Below are 17,202 nucleotides of genomic sequence, written 5' to 3'. Positions count from 1 at the left end.
GCAGTGGAAAGAAAGTTCTTTCCTTTTTGTTCTTTGAGAAGAAACTAATTTGTTTATTACGGGAAGGTTGCATTTTCTGGAGTGAATTTAAACGCCATTTCCTGTCCTTATTATTCATATTCCGCTGGATAACAGTTCCAAAGCCACAACACAAACTCATAGATAATGACTTGTTTACTCTGCATTTGGCTGGAGAAGTTGAAGAGAGAGCTGAATAAATCCAGGCCTCATCCTCGGCTAAGTTCTTACCATCCTCCATTTTTTCCCTCACCCTTCCTCCTCTATAATAGTTCGACCTCTCTTAGCCCTCTCCTGCTCTGGTCTTCATCTCTGTTTTCCCTTCCATTCATCTCTCCCCTCCACCTGTCAGAGCAGATTCCCTCAGCCTGGGTGCAGAGCGGAGCACCTGCACCGTGGCTTTGTCGCGGCGCTAGATTGAGCGTGAATCCTGCGGGTTGTAGACACGCTCAGTGGCGTGCGAGGTCACCAAATTTGTTTGTGGAACGGCTGACATCCCGTGGAAGTGGCAGCGGCTGTGTCGCTTAGAGCCTGTCAGACACCGGGGCCCGCAGTCTTGTGGGTTCTTGTGAGCTCATAGGATGGATTGCAGTCTCGTCTGCTCACTAACAACCTGCACTTTCCACATGAACACCGATTCACGCTGCAACGCCGCACCCGGCACTCGTGTTGCGATTGCACTCATGCTGCGTTCATTACAGGATGGCTAATGTACGCAGGACTGTTATTTATTCATCGTAGCATACCTAAAATAGTTCTCTGTAACTATGATCACCATGCAGTTGAAGGTTTGGTCTTATGACAGATAGTTGTATCTGTAGTGGCCAGAAATAGAAACGTGTGGGATGCTGGTGTGGCTCTGTGGCAGGCAGTGTAACTCCTCTGTCTGCTCAGTGTCTACTTTCATCTCCAGATGCTCCGGTGCCCAGTTTGCGGCCGGCAGTAATGGCCTTACCTCACCGGGAAGAGTTTGTGTACGACCATCTGGCGTCATGATTTTTTTATTTCGACGTATTGATGTAGCATGTGACAAATCTGTATTCTGGAAATGCATTTAATGGGAATAAAAGTAGACATGTTAACCACAGACAGCTGCAGCGTTGTTAGTCTAACTTCACTGCCGTGTCATTTTCCAGCACGACTGTCGCACAGCACTTCCCATTTCAAATGTTGGGGCTTTTAACAGCCACTGTTTAGCTGCGTGTGTGTCGTTTATTGTTCTGGCAGGTTTTTCCAATAAGCAGTTGATTTAATCTGAGGAGTCAGTCATTGTTTTTCCTCCCGTGTTTGACAGGCAGTCGCAGGCGAGCCGTGCAGCCCACCGCCCCTCTCCGACCACATCTGAGCCGGTGAGTAATTACGCCATGTTCCACTCGGCTTGCTCCTTTTGCTCGCGTCTCGCTCTGGCCTAATTCTGTCTTTGCACCATCAAAACTACAATCGCTGCGGGTATTGTTTGTTTGCAATAGATTTCTCACCACTGATGTGGATTGGGTTTCGCTCGGGTCACTTCATCTAACGCGAGCGCTCTGACGTCTGGAAACTTACAATGCCACGCTTTCCTTCCAAACATGGAAACTGTAAAAAGCAATTTATAGCTCATTAACCGTGTTATATTTAGATATAATTTGTTTTTCATTATCTCAGACGTACCATTGACTTCACTCTGCCAAGGCACCGGCACCGGCATCATTTGGCAAAAGTCACATTGCCTCGCTGGCAGTAAGTAATTGTACTTCTGGGTATTTTCCCGCTTTGCACATAGGAGCTGTGATAGAAAACACAATGGGCCTGCCAGGAAACAAGCTCCTGGCAATAAATTACAGATTGTTCAGAGCTGAATCGCTGCTACACTTCCTCTCTGCCTGACTGGGACCTCGGAGTATGTGACTACAGGAAATGACACGCACACACATACGCACACACACGCGCACACACAAGCCTTATGCTGAGATTTCTGAAACGCTACCTGCATGACCTCCAGGATTGCCCGTGAGCAGTAATTGGTGAAAGGTCAGCTGGTACCCGATTATTACAATTTGTAATTGGCTAAAAGGTCTCGAAGGTCACACATGGAGAAGCACTCAGACTCCTCTTTTGTGGTCAGGAGGTCAGGAAGGAGCCAGCAGCAGCAATATTAAGTGAATGCATCACTTGGTTACCATAGCAAAGTAACAGGACCTGTTTAGACTTCATTACTAATATTATGGAAACTTTTTCTGACATGATGATGATGATAATGATGATGGTCAGGTTTATGCTCTTTCACATCCCCCACTTACAAACACGGTAGAGCTTTGTCATTTAGACTGCACTCTGCTTTGTTGCTTAAGTACACACGTTAATTTGCCAATGATAGCCACACAAAAGAATACAAGCGGTTCATTTCTTTCAGGCTGATGAGGCGATGCACTCACTTTCCCTTCAAAGCAGAGCACCAGCAGGTTTCTAGCCAAAGTGCTGCCACTGACAAATTCATTTTGGGTCCGTGCTGAGCAGGACAAAGCACTCAGTCAGCGCCGAGCCTCTAAAAGGATCTGCCCTCCCTAAACGCTTTCCCCCGCTCAGGTGGGGCGGTTCTGATTTGCGTCAGGGTTCACGGGCCTTTGCTCTGCACGGTGTTGCAGTGACCTCTGGCAGGCGGCGCCGGTCCTGCAGCGGAGTGGGTTTCCAGATGTTACAGGTGCGTTAGATAAAAAGGCCAACTCGGAATGGGGCGTGGCGTGATTGAGGCGCTCTCCAGCCGTTTCTTGGAGGAGTGAAGACGCAGATCATCAACTGTGGAATGCAGCTTTTTTTATTGTTATGTTTTTTTACCCACAACTGCAGCATCACCTCCACGCGCCCTCAGTAATAAAGGAGGTCGTCCGTAGAGACTGCTTGGTCTGGGCAGGCCTGGAGGGGGAAATTAATAGCCCAGGGTTGTCACTATAAATCCCTGAGAGGCAGAGTGGATGCTGAGGTTCAGGGAAAATCTTTCTATTTTTTTCCCCCCCCTCTCCCCTCAGCGTTCTTATTCACTCCACACTTAAGATTCCCCTCACACACTCTCCTGTACAGACATCCGACAGCATTAACGGTGATCGCACATCTCTACATCCAAGGTGATTTCTCCACTCTGCTGCTCAAATTGGCTCTTTGTCACCAGCAGTTTAACGCTTTCGTCCATTGCCACTTGTCGCTACTGTCACTCCTATCTGAAATGTGTACGTGTTCAAGTGGAAACACCAGCTGGTTGTGCTGTCACTGCGGCAGTACGGCATGTCGTGTTCCTCTGCTCTGTGTGCACTTCAGGTTTTGTTTAATCGCTGTGCTTGTGGGAATTGGGGACTAAACTAATGTCTTTAACTCGTAGTTAATGGTAACGTCAGACTAATTATTGTGATTTCTAAACGTCTTTCATTCTACTTTATTATCAATCTGCTACATTTGAACCAGCTGAGTCTGGAAACTGTTATGCTCAGCCTGATTTACAATAAGTGAAAATGGAGCAAAACCGGAACAATCTGGGCTGGATTAAAATGCCAAGGTTAGTACTGTAGTTCAAAACATCTAGTCTGCATTCCTCTTTATCTCAAGCAAAATCAGAACAAATACCTTTACACAAGCTGCCCGTAGACTTGTCAGAGTTTTTGCCATTTGCACTGACATCCTCTGTGACCTTTTAATAAATAGGTAAGCAACAGGTTCCTGTGAAAAGGAGAAGGGGTTGAGGAGTTTCAGGAGCCGGTGCAGTAAAGCCTGACTTGATGAGGAGGTGAGCGGGAGAACACAAGCCCAAAGGAGTCGGGTGAGGGATCGGTGTTTTACGGCCTCAGCCATGTGCTTTCTGTAAAACATCAAGGCGTTGCTGCACACACACACCCTCATTGTTTGATTGCTGTGGTAGTGCAGACCACAGAGCAACACTCTGGGAGGGTTAAATGGGTTCAAAGTGGATCTTGGTCTTTGATAATAATAAAGTTGATGAAACTCTGTATCTCACAGCACATCTGTGAGCTCATGCATCATAGTTTGCACTGTGAATGCAATCGACTGGTACAGATACTACAATTTAAGGCTTCTTAATAAAAACCATGCTCCTATACATTCAGCATGTTCACAAAGAATAGAGCAGTGTCTTATTTTCTACTGTTGCTTCCCCCCGACCATATTTTATTAATTTGCGGTGTTTAAGATGTTTATTTGGAGAAAACAGACTTTCTCATCCTTAAGCAAAGATTAAATTACTTGCATGTGCTAAATATTTTATTTAATTTCTTGCACACATGCCCCGATTTGTTGATTTTGTATGATAATAAACAACCTTCTCCAGTTCTTTGGCTAAATTCTGGGGACATTGTGATCATCCATCTGGGTCAAAGTGAGATTCCGCTGCATTGTTGGCTTTTCCTCATCCTAAAAGCTTCCTCCTGTTCTCCCTCTGCACATTGCTCCATTATTTTCCAATATTCACACAGGCTGTCGCTCAGCACCTTCAGATGATGATGATGATGATAGGAAGCCTTCAGAATGGTCTCAGGCGAGCGGGTATTAATCTCCCCCAACTGCTCTGGCTAATGTCGGCCTTATCCAATGAATGATGGGCTGTTTCTTCCTCACGCTGTAGTAGACGGGTCATCCTTTGGAGCCCCTCTGCCGCTTCGACTCTGTTCTGAAAGAGTCTTTGCAAGTTCTGGGTTCAAATCGGTCCAGGGCGATGAAGAACCTTAATGAAATACGGCGGAAAAATGTGAAACTTTTCTAAAACTTGAATTTGTGAGTGCCTGTATGAACTCACGGCACCAACCAGCCGCCGGCAGAGTGCTGAGACTTCAAATTCTCTGGGAGTCAAAAGTGGCTTGTTTGTTTGTTGAGCATTGAGGCTTGATCTTCTGCATGGAGTCACTGGTGAGTGTGTTACAATGGCGAGTGAGAGAGCCATTAACAATTGCTACAAGCATTTCTCAGTGTTTGCTCTCTCTCTCTCTCTCTCTCTCTCTCTCTCTCTCTCTCTCTCTCTCTCTCTCTCTCTCTCTCTCTCTCTCTCTCTCTCTCTCTCTCTCTCTCTCTCTCTCTCTCTCTCTCTCTCTCTCTCTCTCTCTCTCTCTCTCTCTCTCTCCCTCCCTCCCTCTTACCACAGTGACACAGGGATTAATATTCATGCCGACTGCGTGTGCTGAGCCTCCTGCTTACCGCCTCTCGCTGGTGCAATTTTGAGTTTTACTATCCATTACCCATAACGGCTGCACTGCGCCGTACTACATGTCTGTCATCTTCTAATTAAACCCATTTGCGTTAATGTGTGGGTTTAATGCATTGAGTACCCGTCGTATATCAGCCGAATAGACATGACGTGTATAGCAGCCGTGACCTACAGCTTCATTCAGCGGAGACAGTGAACCTTCGTCAAAGTCCCCCCGGTGATGGGTGATTATGTTAGGCGTCGCACGAATGTATTCAGCTCCATCCAGACAAATATAAAATGGTGAGAAAGAAAGTCTTTTTAGCTGTTGGCAGACAGTCACAAAGCCATTCAGAGTGATTCCATATTCACCATAACAATGCCTCCTCCTCTCACTACATCCACTCCTACGATTGTCGCTGATATGAAATGTTCCGCAGCCTTTATCCATCACAGCTTTTGCGTTCATTGAGGGGATCGTGGGACATGAATCTATTTTACATGTTGCATTATTAGCAATATTGAGGTTGAAGGAACAACGGTGCTGATGGACAACTGTGTTTCCTTGCAGCGTACGCCATCTAGTGCATTGTAAGCATATAACAATACATTTTTCCCCCCCTCTACCTGTGTGATCTCTCTCCTCACCGTGGGCTCCTCGCTCACATCATTACCGTATGCATACATATTTTGAGAGGCCCTGCTATGTTGCTGTATAAATAAGCAGCCATATGCACAGCGGTAGTTGCGGCTTAATTAAGAGGTAAGACAGCTTGCAGAGTTGGATAAATGAATTCTTATCTCACAAACAGACTCTGGGAGAAAGTCAATTCTAGATGTTATCCGCTGCCTTTAAGGGTCTCCTGTTGTTTTTCCACTTTAAAATACTCGGCACCAGACCCATGACTTCATTAAACAATATCAAACAGAACTCCCATTGTGATCATCCCACTCAAAAGAGACGGCCTAGCTTCTGTCAAGGTCTTATGGTTGATCTCACCTCCAAAATCAATAGCGCTCAAATGGAAGATTTCTAAAGGAATCTTAGGGTAGAGAAATGGGGGCTGTGAGGGAGAGGGAGACAGAGGAAGAGAGGGATTGATTGAGCGAGGGGGTGGGAGAGAGAGAGAGAGAAAAAAGGAGTGTGTTCACTAGTGGGTAATTGGAAAGCAGAGAGGCTGAGACTGCAGTTCACATGGTGTTGAAACAAGCTGTTCCCACCGGCTATTTATCTATATCACCTGGGAGGTGCTCGACCAGAGTCGCTGACTTAAAATCAATTCTCTGCTAAAATTACATTCAGAACAAATTATCTCTCACTCAGGGCCCGTCGTCGTCTTCGTGTGGCCTGTGTTCTTGTGGGTGCCACTAGAGGTCAGTGTGACCCTGAAATGTGGACACGGGACGGTGAAGATGTCATGTTGCTGGCTGGGATGGGAGGGGAAGTTGCAGTATGCTTCATATCTGCAGAGTGACTGCGTGTATCAAAGCGTCGGCTGTTTACTGATTTTCACGCACTGTGACTTTACATTTCTCCGCTCTGTGTTTATTTTTATCTCCCTTTCTTCCCCTGCATTGTAACCTTGGCTGGCTTCAACCTGTTTATGCAATTTTAAATAAGCTTGGAAAATCTGTGCTCTTCCCTGTGTATGGCTTAGTCAGAGCAGACTGGCTGTTCAAAAGGAATAGCTAATGACTCCTTTGGCCTCATTGACGCATGTCAGTCTATTTCAGGCTCAACCACTAACACTCTCGTACATGGCCAAGTACGAACCGATGATCTCTGTGCTGGATCGGCGTTACAGTCAGTCAGTCAGTCAGTCAGCCACTTGTAAAGTCAGGACAGTGTGTTTCCAAATGCAGAGCACAAGATCGTCATCGCTCAATATCGGCGTCCTGGTGCGGCTTCTACCCTTGTGTCCCCTCACGTGCGGCCCGGTGATGATGGCGCTCCACTGATGGGAGAGATGTCGCCGGTAATCAAACGTGATCTCATCTGAGGTGGCAGCAGTGGCGTTTGTTCAGCCCCCGCCTCCTCCTCCCCCTCCTCCTCCTCCTCACTGCCCATAACAGGAGCCATCCCTCTGCCACCCCCTTATTGATCCCCATTTGGCTTGAGTTCCTGTCTGCCCTCTGTTCTTTGCCATCAATCTCTGTCCTAAGCTTGTCCACCACTGACTCCTGCTCTCAGGATGAGAGGAGCAGTTATTGGAGGCGAGCGAGGTCGAAGGCGAGATAAGACAGACTTGACCAAAAGAATGGCAGTGAGAGAGCGGAGAGGAGCAAAATAGGCAAACAGAGCAGGCACCTGAGCAGAGACGGATGGCATTGACTGCAGTGAATGCTGAACACGGGGACGGGAAGGGAAGGGAAGGGCTCTGCCAGCCGCGGAGGCTTGCGGCCGGCTTTCACATGACTCGCTGTATGCCGAGGCGCGAGAGAGTAATAGAATCCCAACGTGATGTGGTGGGATGCTTTCGGGAGTGCGCGGGCGGGGAGGCGGGGGGGGAGATGGGGGCAGGGGCGTAAATTTAGCAATGGCCCGAGGCAGGCGGCTCTGCAGGGCTGGGGGATGTTCAAAGCTCCGGGGGCCTGCTCTGGCTACCCTTCTATGTTCCTCCTCTCTACCCTTCTGGCAGAGTCACGGAGGGCACTGCTGCAATCAACAATATGAATCACCTGCCTTCCATACCTTAGCGGGCTTAATGGCCAAATGGTGAAATGTATCACATTGCAGCGTGATGGTGGCTGGGGGGGGCGAGCAGGGCGGGACGGCAGAGGAGTCAGCCACACTTTATTTCCAGGCTGTGTTAGGGTAGCATGTGTTGGCTATTGAGTTTCCAAAAGCGATAGTACATGTAAAGCACTTGCGTTCTGTGTTAGAAACCGATTTGAATAATACATAGAAATGTGTCCAAATGTTTGTCAATTGAATAAAGTGTTGTGTATGGAAGGTTGATGCAATAAATTCCAGGGACAGGGGAGGAACTTAGCCCTGTAACTGTGATGATCACTATTTAATGTTCCAGAGTTTATCATCATGAAGAATCGTCATGTCATCGGTGTCGGCTTTAACAATTAAACATTTTAACAACATTTTTTATGCACAAACTCATTCGTCTAGATTTCTTATTCATTTTTTTCTTTTGATCATTTGGTTAAAATGTTTCACTGCAGTCCATTAAAGGCTCTTAGATGTTGCACCTCACTGGTGTATTAAGCTGGGGGGGAGGGGGGAGAAAAAAAAGAGAAACTCAAGTCAAGTTGTTGTGTGATCATTTGTCTTCACGTTTTAGCTTCAATTACTTTGCTGAAGATCAAGCATGCGAGGCGCTAATGTTTCCCTCTTGATTAGCTCTTACCGCACGGCGCTGGTATTCAAACAATCAAACATCTATCATGTCGAGTTATTTATTCCAGAAGAGATTCCTCGGGCTATTTATCATCTCACCAGCGTATCGTCAAGTCCTGCGAGTCAATTCTTGCGTCCTCGCACCAATACCAAGGAACGGCTTTGGTGCTCTCTAACCACCGACAGACTGTTACACGTGCCACTTTCAATTGCGGGTTTATAGTACAGCTGTAGTATTTCAAATGAGGTCTGCGGTGCTGAATACCAATGTCTGTCCATCTGTGCAGTTTGTTGAAAACTGTGTCTCAAATGATTGAGCCTTTAATTAGGGAATAAAAAATAATTCAGTGTTAACCAAATGTTCCCCCACTTTTGATTTGTTAGCTGAGGAAAAGATGGCAACTTTGAAATGGCCAGACATTAAGCTTGTGTGTGTGTGAGAGAGGGAGAGAGAGGGAGATAGATGGAGATAGAGACTGTGGAGAGTGTGTGGTGGGTTATTGGTCTGAATCTGAGCCTGAATCTGAATTTGAAATCTTGCCTAGCCTGAAAGCAGAGCCAGACCGCTGTGCACCTAATTTCCACAGTTTCTCCACTGTTTTCATATTTCTTGCCAAAATTATTACAAAACTGACTGTAAGAAATAATGATTTCTAAGCCTGGATTCCGTCGACACTCTGCAACAGATGATCATGAATGTTTTGCTTGTACTCCGTCTTCTAGTCACACGATCGGCATGATAGGAAACCACATTTGTGAGCGCAGGATCAAAGCAATCCAGGGTATCTTCAATCTTTCATTTTAAATTCTAAGATTCCTTGTGGTCATTTATAACAAAGATGAATGATCCTGAAGACCTTCTGTTGTTGTTTGACCCTGGAGGATCTGTACCAGGAACCACGTCCTTGTCTTGTTGGCGGGTCATCCAATGTTTTGACGTATTTGGACAAAACTAAACGAACAGCGACTGAAGTGAAAACAATCTGTGGCAGATGTTCTGTAACAGCCATCATTTCTCCTCTCTCTCTGTTTCTGAGGACCATTTTACCGGCCAGCACTTTAAATCAACCCCTCTGTTTAGGCGAGGCCAGGTCAAGGAGCTTTTCCCTTTTGCAGAGAGCGTGGGAGTGTTACTATCTCACTGACATGCTGCATGAAATAAATTGAAACTAATCACCCCTATGGCAATTTTAAGGCAGATGAGCAAATTGACATGCTGCAGTTCTACTAACAACACATTTAGACTCAGTATGAGCTGGATTCAATTATCGATTTGTTACCTCAGACTTGGCAGTCGACCTCATCATGGTTTAGATTTCTATTCCTGCGGCGCTGTGAAAAGTCTTTCTGCCCTCAGGATTTTGTTGCATAAAGGCTGAAATCAAGATAAATAATTTAAAATGTTTTCCCACCCCTAATATGACATTTCACCCAACAAACATCAGGTGAAAGGTAACAACAACCCCCTTCTCTAATGAAGCTCAGCTGTGCCCGTTGGACGCTTTACATGTTCCCGGTTGGTTTGGCGGCAGCTAGTTCCACGTGAGGTCATCATTGAAACTTTGCCAATCAGGAGGTGTGTAAAGGCCACGCTGTGACTCACCTGTGGGAGAAACTCACTTTCCACCGATCGATGCTTTGGGTGCATCCGAGGAGACACACCCACTCCGTGCAGCTTGTGGGAGAGCGGTGAGGTGTGAACGGTTGGCAGGGCTACAATGCTCGCTCAGCCTCTTCAAAAATTCACAGACACATTTATCAAGCCCTCTACTTCTCCTGCTCTCTGTTGCGATGGGTTGTTTTTTGCTCAACCTTCCAGTGTTGGTATGAACACTGGGGTGGGCTGTGTCAGACGGAGCATAGTGTGGCTCTCAGTGGAACACGGCAAGGACTTTATTTACTAGATGGAGAATATGTGGCACCACAGAGACTCTGATAAGATCAGATGATCCCTTTATAGCTGATAACAGGGTAACAAGGAGCTCCTTAGTGTTTCTACCAACTCAGTCCATATACGGGACTCCACATTAGAGGAGGAAGACAGAAGCCATTTCTCACAAAACAGAACACATAAACCATCTGATTTTGGAACAACGGCACTTTCAGTCGCCCCAAGTCAAGTGGGAAAAGGAGAACAAAGCTGACCTGCATGGTCTTAAGTGCAAAGGTGTGTTTGGCTCAAAGACAACACAGCCCCATCAGCCAAAGAACACGGCGGCGCCCGGCGTGCAGCGGCATCACTTTTGGGGGCTTCTTCCCTTCAGCAGGAACATTAGCTTCAGTCACAATAGATTGAATAATAAAGAGCTCCACAATATTTTTGGCACAAAACCTGAGAATGCAGAGGAATCTCACATTTTAATATGATGATAGCCCAGAGCACACATCATTGTCAGCTAAAGAATGAAGATGGAGAAAAGGAAGATCAAAGCGTTGGAATGACCCAGATGGAGCGCAGATCTCAACCTCAGTGGAAATACACAATCTAGTGGACCCACTGCTGTAATAAAAGCAAACAGCCTTTGCATAATGTTGAGTTCTGCAGACAACCTGGGCGCTGTATGTTTTTTGACTTTATATTTTTGTTTTTCAGTTGAATTCACTCGGCTGCAATCGCACATTACGCCCTTATTTATTTAGATCTCTGGCTTTAATGCTGCATTTAGGAATCTGCCGTCCAACTGGGAAGTCAAATATTAACTTAGTTACTTCTAAAGATAGAGTTTTCACTACTTAACCTCCCTAGTTTGATCAAGAGCACCAAGGTTTGGCTTTCATTGATAAACATAGTTACTTCACCATTGTAGCTGTTAAGTCGAATCCGCTCTAAGTCCGTCTTATTTATCAATGTGAATCTAAAACATGGATGATTGTGTCTTAGCATGACACACGTCTGCAATCCCTACACAGGACGTACTAACTCCTGTAACGACTCATTGTCTCGCCGTCCCCAGCGTGGCTTTGATGACTCTCTCTCTCTGTGTATGTGTCGGCCCCTGGGACGTCACTGATGCTCAAACAGCCATATTACACGGGGCGGCGTCGCACTTTGTATGCAGCATAACATCCCAGACGGAAATCCAAGCTTGCCATGCATCAGGTAACGGTCCACACCCACTCAACAGTAGAGAGCAGAGTGTGCATTTTCTATTTCAGCAGCTCTTCAGTTATATTATCAAAGCAGCCAGTGAAGCCAATTCGGCATACAAAGTAGAACTAAACCAACCAAAATTGTGACCTTAAATGTACTGGAGGAGTTTTTAAGCTGGGAAAGATTCAAGGTAATGGACAAGCTAGTGGAATTCAATAGAGCGAGTGGACAGTCAGGTTAAATATGCCATACAATCATAATTAAATATTGATAAAGGGCACAATTCTGACAAAAAGCTGCTAATGGGTGTCCATTCTCAGGTTGCAGCCTCTGTGTGTGTGTTTTTTAAAGGGAAGATTGAGCGAGGACACAAATTGGAACCCTTAGAAACTCCAGCCAACCTCTACATTGATCATAAGCTTAAGCCTTGGCCTGTTTTTCACAGGGATGAGGATTTGCATACAATGCTCCCGGCTACCTGTTTATCTCTCTTGCTGTCGTCTCCCTGTGTGTGTGTGTGTGTGTGTGGGGGTGCGTGCGTGCGTGCGTGCGTGCGTGCATTTAAAACAATGAGTTATTTTGCATTAAAACTAAGAGCTCAGGTGGTGAAGAAGAGGCAGGCGTTTCTGCAGAGAGCGGTGTTGAGAAAAGCGGCCGGTGAGTGATGAGGGAGCGGAGCAGTCGTGACACTTTGAGTCGGACTTTATTCAGCGTTTACCTTGTGTCATCATGCACCTGGCGCTCCTCTGTCACGCGTTGTTTAAGCGACACACACACACACACACACACACACACACACACACACACACACACACACACACACACACACACACAAACACAGATCTGCCCTCCTTCCCAAAACTGGACGGTGTGCTTGCATCTTAGAGGAAAGATGCCCATCTGGGGCCGCCGTCGTTAAGTAATTGGATGGATATTTGCAGAGCTGTGATTTATGCTTTGTTTTCCGACCTGAATCTCCATCCAGGGAGGCTGATGGCTCCCCTTCAATTCTGAGGCCATAATTTTAATATAATATGTCCAACAGATGATATTTTTCCATTTATAATCACCGTGGAGAGCTTTAAGGATACCAGACGTAATGATAGAGGTGACACTGGACTTAAGTGCTACCCCTTTGCTCCACAAACGCACATCTGGAGAAAGAATTGTCACCCCAGTTTTGGATATTTGGCACAGCGCGCACAATGCAGCATGTGTCTCGGTCCCCCTTAGGAGACCCTGTGGAGTCCTGAAATTCTGGTCACTAGGACACCTAAAGGACAAACACTGGCCGGCAGCCAAGAGACAGCAAGGCGCCTTATTCATAACTACCCCCTCACTGAGCAACACACTTGCATGACACCCACATGGTGCACAAAACATGTGCTCTCTCTCTCTCTGTCCCTCTCTCTCTCTCTGTCCCTCTCTCTGCCCCCCCCCCACACACACACTCTCCCTCTCTCTCTCATTACAGTGAGATGCTTGCTAAAGGCTTACATGGCAAATATTCTAATTACCATGGGCACATTAAAATAGGAGCCATGAAGCGTATCATTAAAAATCCTCCGCTGTAAGCCACCTTCACGTTTCCAAACCCCCCTAAGCCAAAGCAGATACAATACTGACTGTCTCAGTCTGGATTCCCTTATCTTTACATTTCTCCCTGCCTCTCCTTCCCTCCCTCCCCGGTTCGGAAGGAGATGGATAGGCACCAGAGCCGACTTGGCCCCATCGGTCACTTTGTCAGTCCTGGAGAGGCGTTCAAAGCCAGCGGAGGGATCCCGGAGTATCCACCGACACGATTTAGCTATAAGGGGTAAAGGATCTGGTCTACTGCGCGTCTTGTCAGCATGAAGATAAATAAGTGCGTCAGACACTAGGGGAAGGGGGGGCGGAGTCCGCAAGGAGTGCTCGAAATGTGTAGTTACACGAGCGAGGTGCTCCCTGTGGAATGATGCTGTTGTGCCGCTGGATAGTAAGAGATGTGGGCAGAGCCAGAGAGCTCGACAGGTTGATCGGTGTGATGTGTGGAGGTACCTGAAAATGAGATTTTGCTCCGTTGGAGGGCAGCTGGAGGGATGAATCTCACACTCGCTCCGTAGCTGCCTGTTAAACACTGCTTTACAAATGATGGAGCTCTCAAACAGCGTGCACGTATGGAACTTAAGTGCAGTGCGTCCTGAAGTTGTTCTCTTATCCACCTAATCTTCCTCCCATGTACCATAACGTAGTTTTTGTTCCCCCTCCTTTTTCCAATTTTGAACAACGCCATCAGGCCGCGGGACTCCCCGTGTAGCCATCCGGGGTGGTTTGGCTATTAATGCTCCTGCCAACACACCCTTCCTCCGGCCGTAGCTCATTTCTGCCCTTATCAACTGCGGACCTAAATAATGGTGCGATCGTTTCTCTTCAGTGAGACACAGACAAATTGCAGCGCCCCAACGTTTCATGTTCGTCTGTAATTTATCACACAAACGTTGTTATACACACAGAATCACACACACGGCTACAAATAAGAATGCTGGAATGATTTGTCCCCGTGTGTCTCTGTTGCAGAATCTAACTCTGAGGTCTCTTGTCTTATTTAGCCTAGCCTGCCTCCGCCGCTGCTGCTCCGCGAAGTCATCTGAAGTCCAGCTGTCCATTTATAGGTAACAACCCTGTGCTCGTCCCCGCAGAGGCCCAGCAGTTGTAACTGTGTCACTGTTTGTTTTGAGAGATTGGTCAAATGTTTTGAAGCTGACTGCTGCAGTCCATTGCATGTCAAAGGTCAGATTGAGCTTTCCCCTTCCGTAGACTTTACAATATACTTTTCTCGCCAACTTTAATGCCCAATCTGCCCCACTCCTCTTTCTCTCTCTCCACTCTCCACTCTCCTCTCTCTCTCTCCCCTCTCTTCCATTTTTAGTCTCCTTCTTTCACACTATGTTCTGATTTTACATCAAATTTCACACTTTGCCACCTGTTAAATTGAGCCCCGCGCTCTGAAAATCCTCCTCTCTGGCCCTCGTGCACTCCCAGCCCTCGGCTCGCACTCCCCCCGCCCCCGATGTGGCGTTGACACGGTGCCAAGCGGATGCCTGGCACCTGGCGTTGGCAGCGTTCTCTTTCCTGACTAGCATGGCCTAAGAATGACGGCACTAGAAGGCGAGGGGCCAGACGTGTGCCCCCGCCCCCCTCCTCGGCCGGGAGCACCAGTCGGAATTTTTGGAGCTCTCGACACCTGCGGGCTGGCGGAGGGCGGGGGCGGGAGTGCAACAACCACAGAACCTTGCCAACAGATTCAGGACAACACGCGTGAAATTGTCACAAAATCCGCGCGGGCGTGTGGACGCACACTGAGTTCATGTGCGCCCACAGGAAGGACATTTGGGACAGGGGGAACACAAACATGCACTGTGTGTCTCCTACCTATCAACTCCCGCTGTCAATGGGGAAGATTGTGGAGGTTGTTAAAAAGAGACAGCTCCGGAATTTATTCGGGCCACTTGGCTTTCATGTCCACAGCGAAAGAACTACACCCGGTGGAATAAAGCAATGTGGGTGAAAAAGTGATCAATGCGAGTTGTCTTCTCCTCTCAACACTTTGTTGTACCCTGTGGTCTTGCTGTAGGACTGTGTGAAAGGTCTTTTTATAGCCACTATGTGCACATAATCCCCTCTAAAGATATAAAGTGTATTAGCCTTAAAAAAGTGTCTTTGCTTTGGTTCTGTAGGCTCTGTGTGTGTGTGTGTGTGTGTGTGTGTGTGTGTGTGTGTGTGTGTGTGTGTGTGTGTGTGTGTGTGTGTGTGTGTGTGTGTGTGTGTGTGTGTGTGTGTGTGTGTGTGGCACTTTGTCGTAGGCTTTTTGTGCCGTGCACTGCAGTGGGATGTGATTATATGACAGCCATTTTGCTAATTATGTTTTCCGAGCACATTTTTAATCTGCTGCTCGCTGTTCCCTGTCCGTACTTATCTGTCACCCCCCTCCCCTCCCCTCCCCTCCCCCCGTGCTTTTTTTATTCTGCTTCCATGACTGAACCACCAGTTTGTCTGTTACTTTAATCTAAGAACCCAGGGAGGGAAATGAAATGAGAGAGGTTTTTATCAGCCCCAAATCCAGTAGGACACAGTCGGACCCCATGAAAATTGGCTTGAAGTATATCAGACAACTGTGTAATGTCTCACGTCGGACCGCTGTGTTCTCGCGCTCGTCCAGAATCAGCTCATGCTTTCCCACATAATCATTCAGGCAACGTATGGTGCGGGGGGGGATTCAGGCGGCGTACATGCAGCAGGGGAGCAACGAGACGCTTTGATGTGTCTTTCGCTTTCCCTGCATTAAATGACACATTTAAGAAAGTAAACAGCCTTGTTCTGAAGTAGAAATTGTCCAATTCAGTGCAGATTTAATCAATAACTTCTTAAGAGATTCCTGCTGTTTGAGAAAAATGGAGCCGTGTTTGAAGTCCTGACTTGAATGTGAACCACCTGGTGCTTGTTCGCCGTCGTCGGTGCGGAGCTGGATTTTGTGAGGTCATAGGTGATTAATCTTTCCCGCTCCCCGAGCTCCAACAACCCCGGTGACTGCTTGGCTGTGATACCAAGTATGTGCCCCTCTGTGTGTGTGTGTGTGTGTGTGTGTGTGTGTGTGTGTGTGTGTGTGTGTGTGTGTGTGTGTGTGTGTGTGTGTGTGTGTGTGTGTGTGTGTGTGTGTGTGTGTGTGTTGGGTTGATGGGCCCACAGCTGCACCCCTCCGTGGCATGAGTGTGCCCTAACAGATGCCGCCGCATATCTGTGTGTTTGGGAGAGACGGGGAGAATCCTGGCAAAGTGGATGCTGCAGATGCCTCCGATTGCATGCTGGATCAGGAAGGAAATTCCTCTTGGACAAGGACGGAGAGTGTGCAGGCCCCAATTTGGCACGCTGCACCATACCCACACCAACACCAACACACACACCATGAGAGTAGGAACCAATCCAGACTTCTAGTGATGATTGTACTTGATGAGCACTGTTTATCTGCTGGCAGGGCGATAATCTGCTGTCACGACTCCCCCGGGACAGCAAAATGTCTCTTGTGTATCGGAGTCACGGATGTGGAGAGCCTCAGCGGATATTGGATTGGGTGGATGGCAAATTACAGAGCGGAGATTATTTGGTGGACGGCACTCTCGGGGAGACCTCGGGGCTCTGGAGAAATTAACTGAAGAAAAGAACTCGGCCGCTCTGGAGACCTTCCCTTTAGCTCCACATCGGCTCGAAATTGCGCTTTAAATTCTACTTTTGTGAAGTTGATTTTTGTGGTTCTTGTTGACGCCGATTGAGCGCAGCGCTAATTAAGTGGCGCTGTTATATAAAACTGCTTTGTATGGAAAGGTGTACGTGATTGGGTTGGCATGTTTACTGTTTAGAATGCAAATGTGTTTCTGCCTTGGAAGGGGATTCTGGATCTGTTACATGACTGTGATGTTCTGTGCTTCATAGTTGGCCAATATGCAAGCAAACAACGAGCGGTGCCAGCTACCTGTGTGTTAGATAAAATGGCATTTGACTCATGAAACGATAGCTGTGTGTGTGTGTGTGTGTGTGTGTGTG

General features: G+C 47.2%; 1 protein-coding gene across 1 annotated transcript in view; it reads left to right on the top strand.

Moving 5' to 3' along the window:
• Positions 1-17,202, top strand: part of tspan9a (tetraspanin 9a) — a 127,603-nt gene that overhangs the window by 12,076 nt on the left and 98,325 nt on the right. The window contains exon 2 of the mRNA XM_076171985.1: positions 1,313-1,367. The gene's annotated coding sequence lies outside the window, so the exon portion shown is untranslated. The remainder of the gene's footprint in view (positions 1-1,312; positions 1,368-17,202) is intronic.

The sequence above is a fragment of the Genypterus blacodes genome, unplaced genomic scaffold (assembly GCF_046128005.1).
Source record: "Genypterus blacodes isolate CSIRO-AG114 ecotype Tasmania unplaced genomic scaffold, CSIRO-AGI_Gbla_v1 ptg000015l_1, whole genome shotgun sequence".
In the NCBI taxonomy this organism is placed as follows: domain Eukaryota; kingdom Metazoa; phylum Chordata; class Actinopteri; order Ophidiiformes; family Ophidiidae; genus Genypterus; species Genypterus blacodes.
This window is presented reverse-complemented; position numbering and strand designations above follow the sequence as displayed.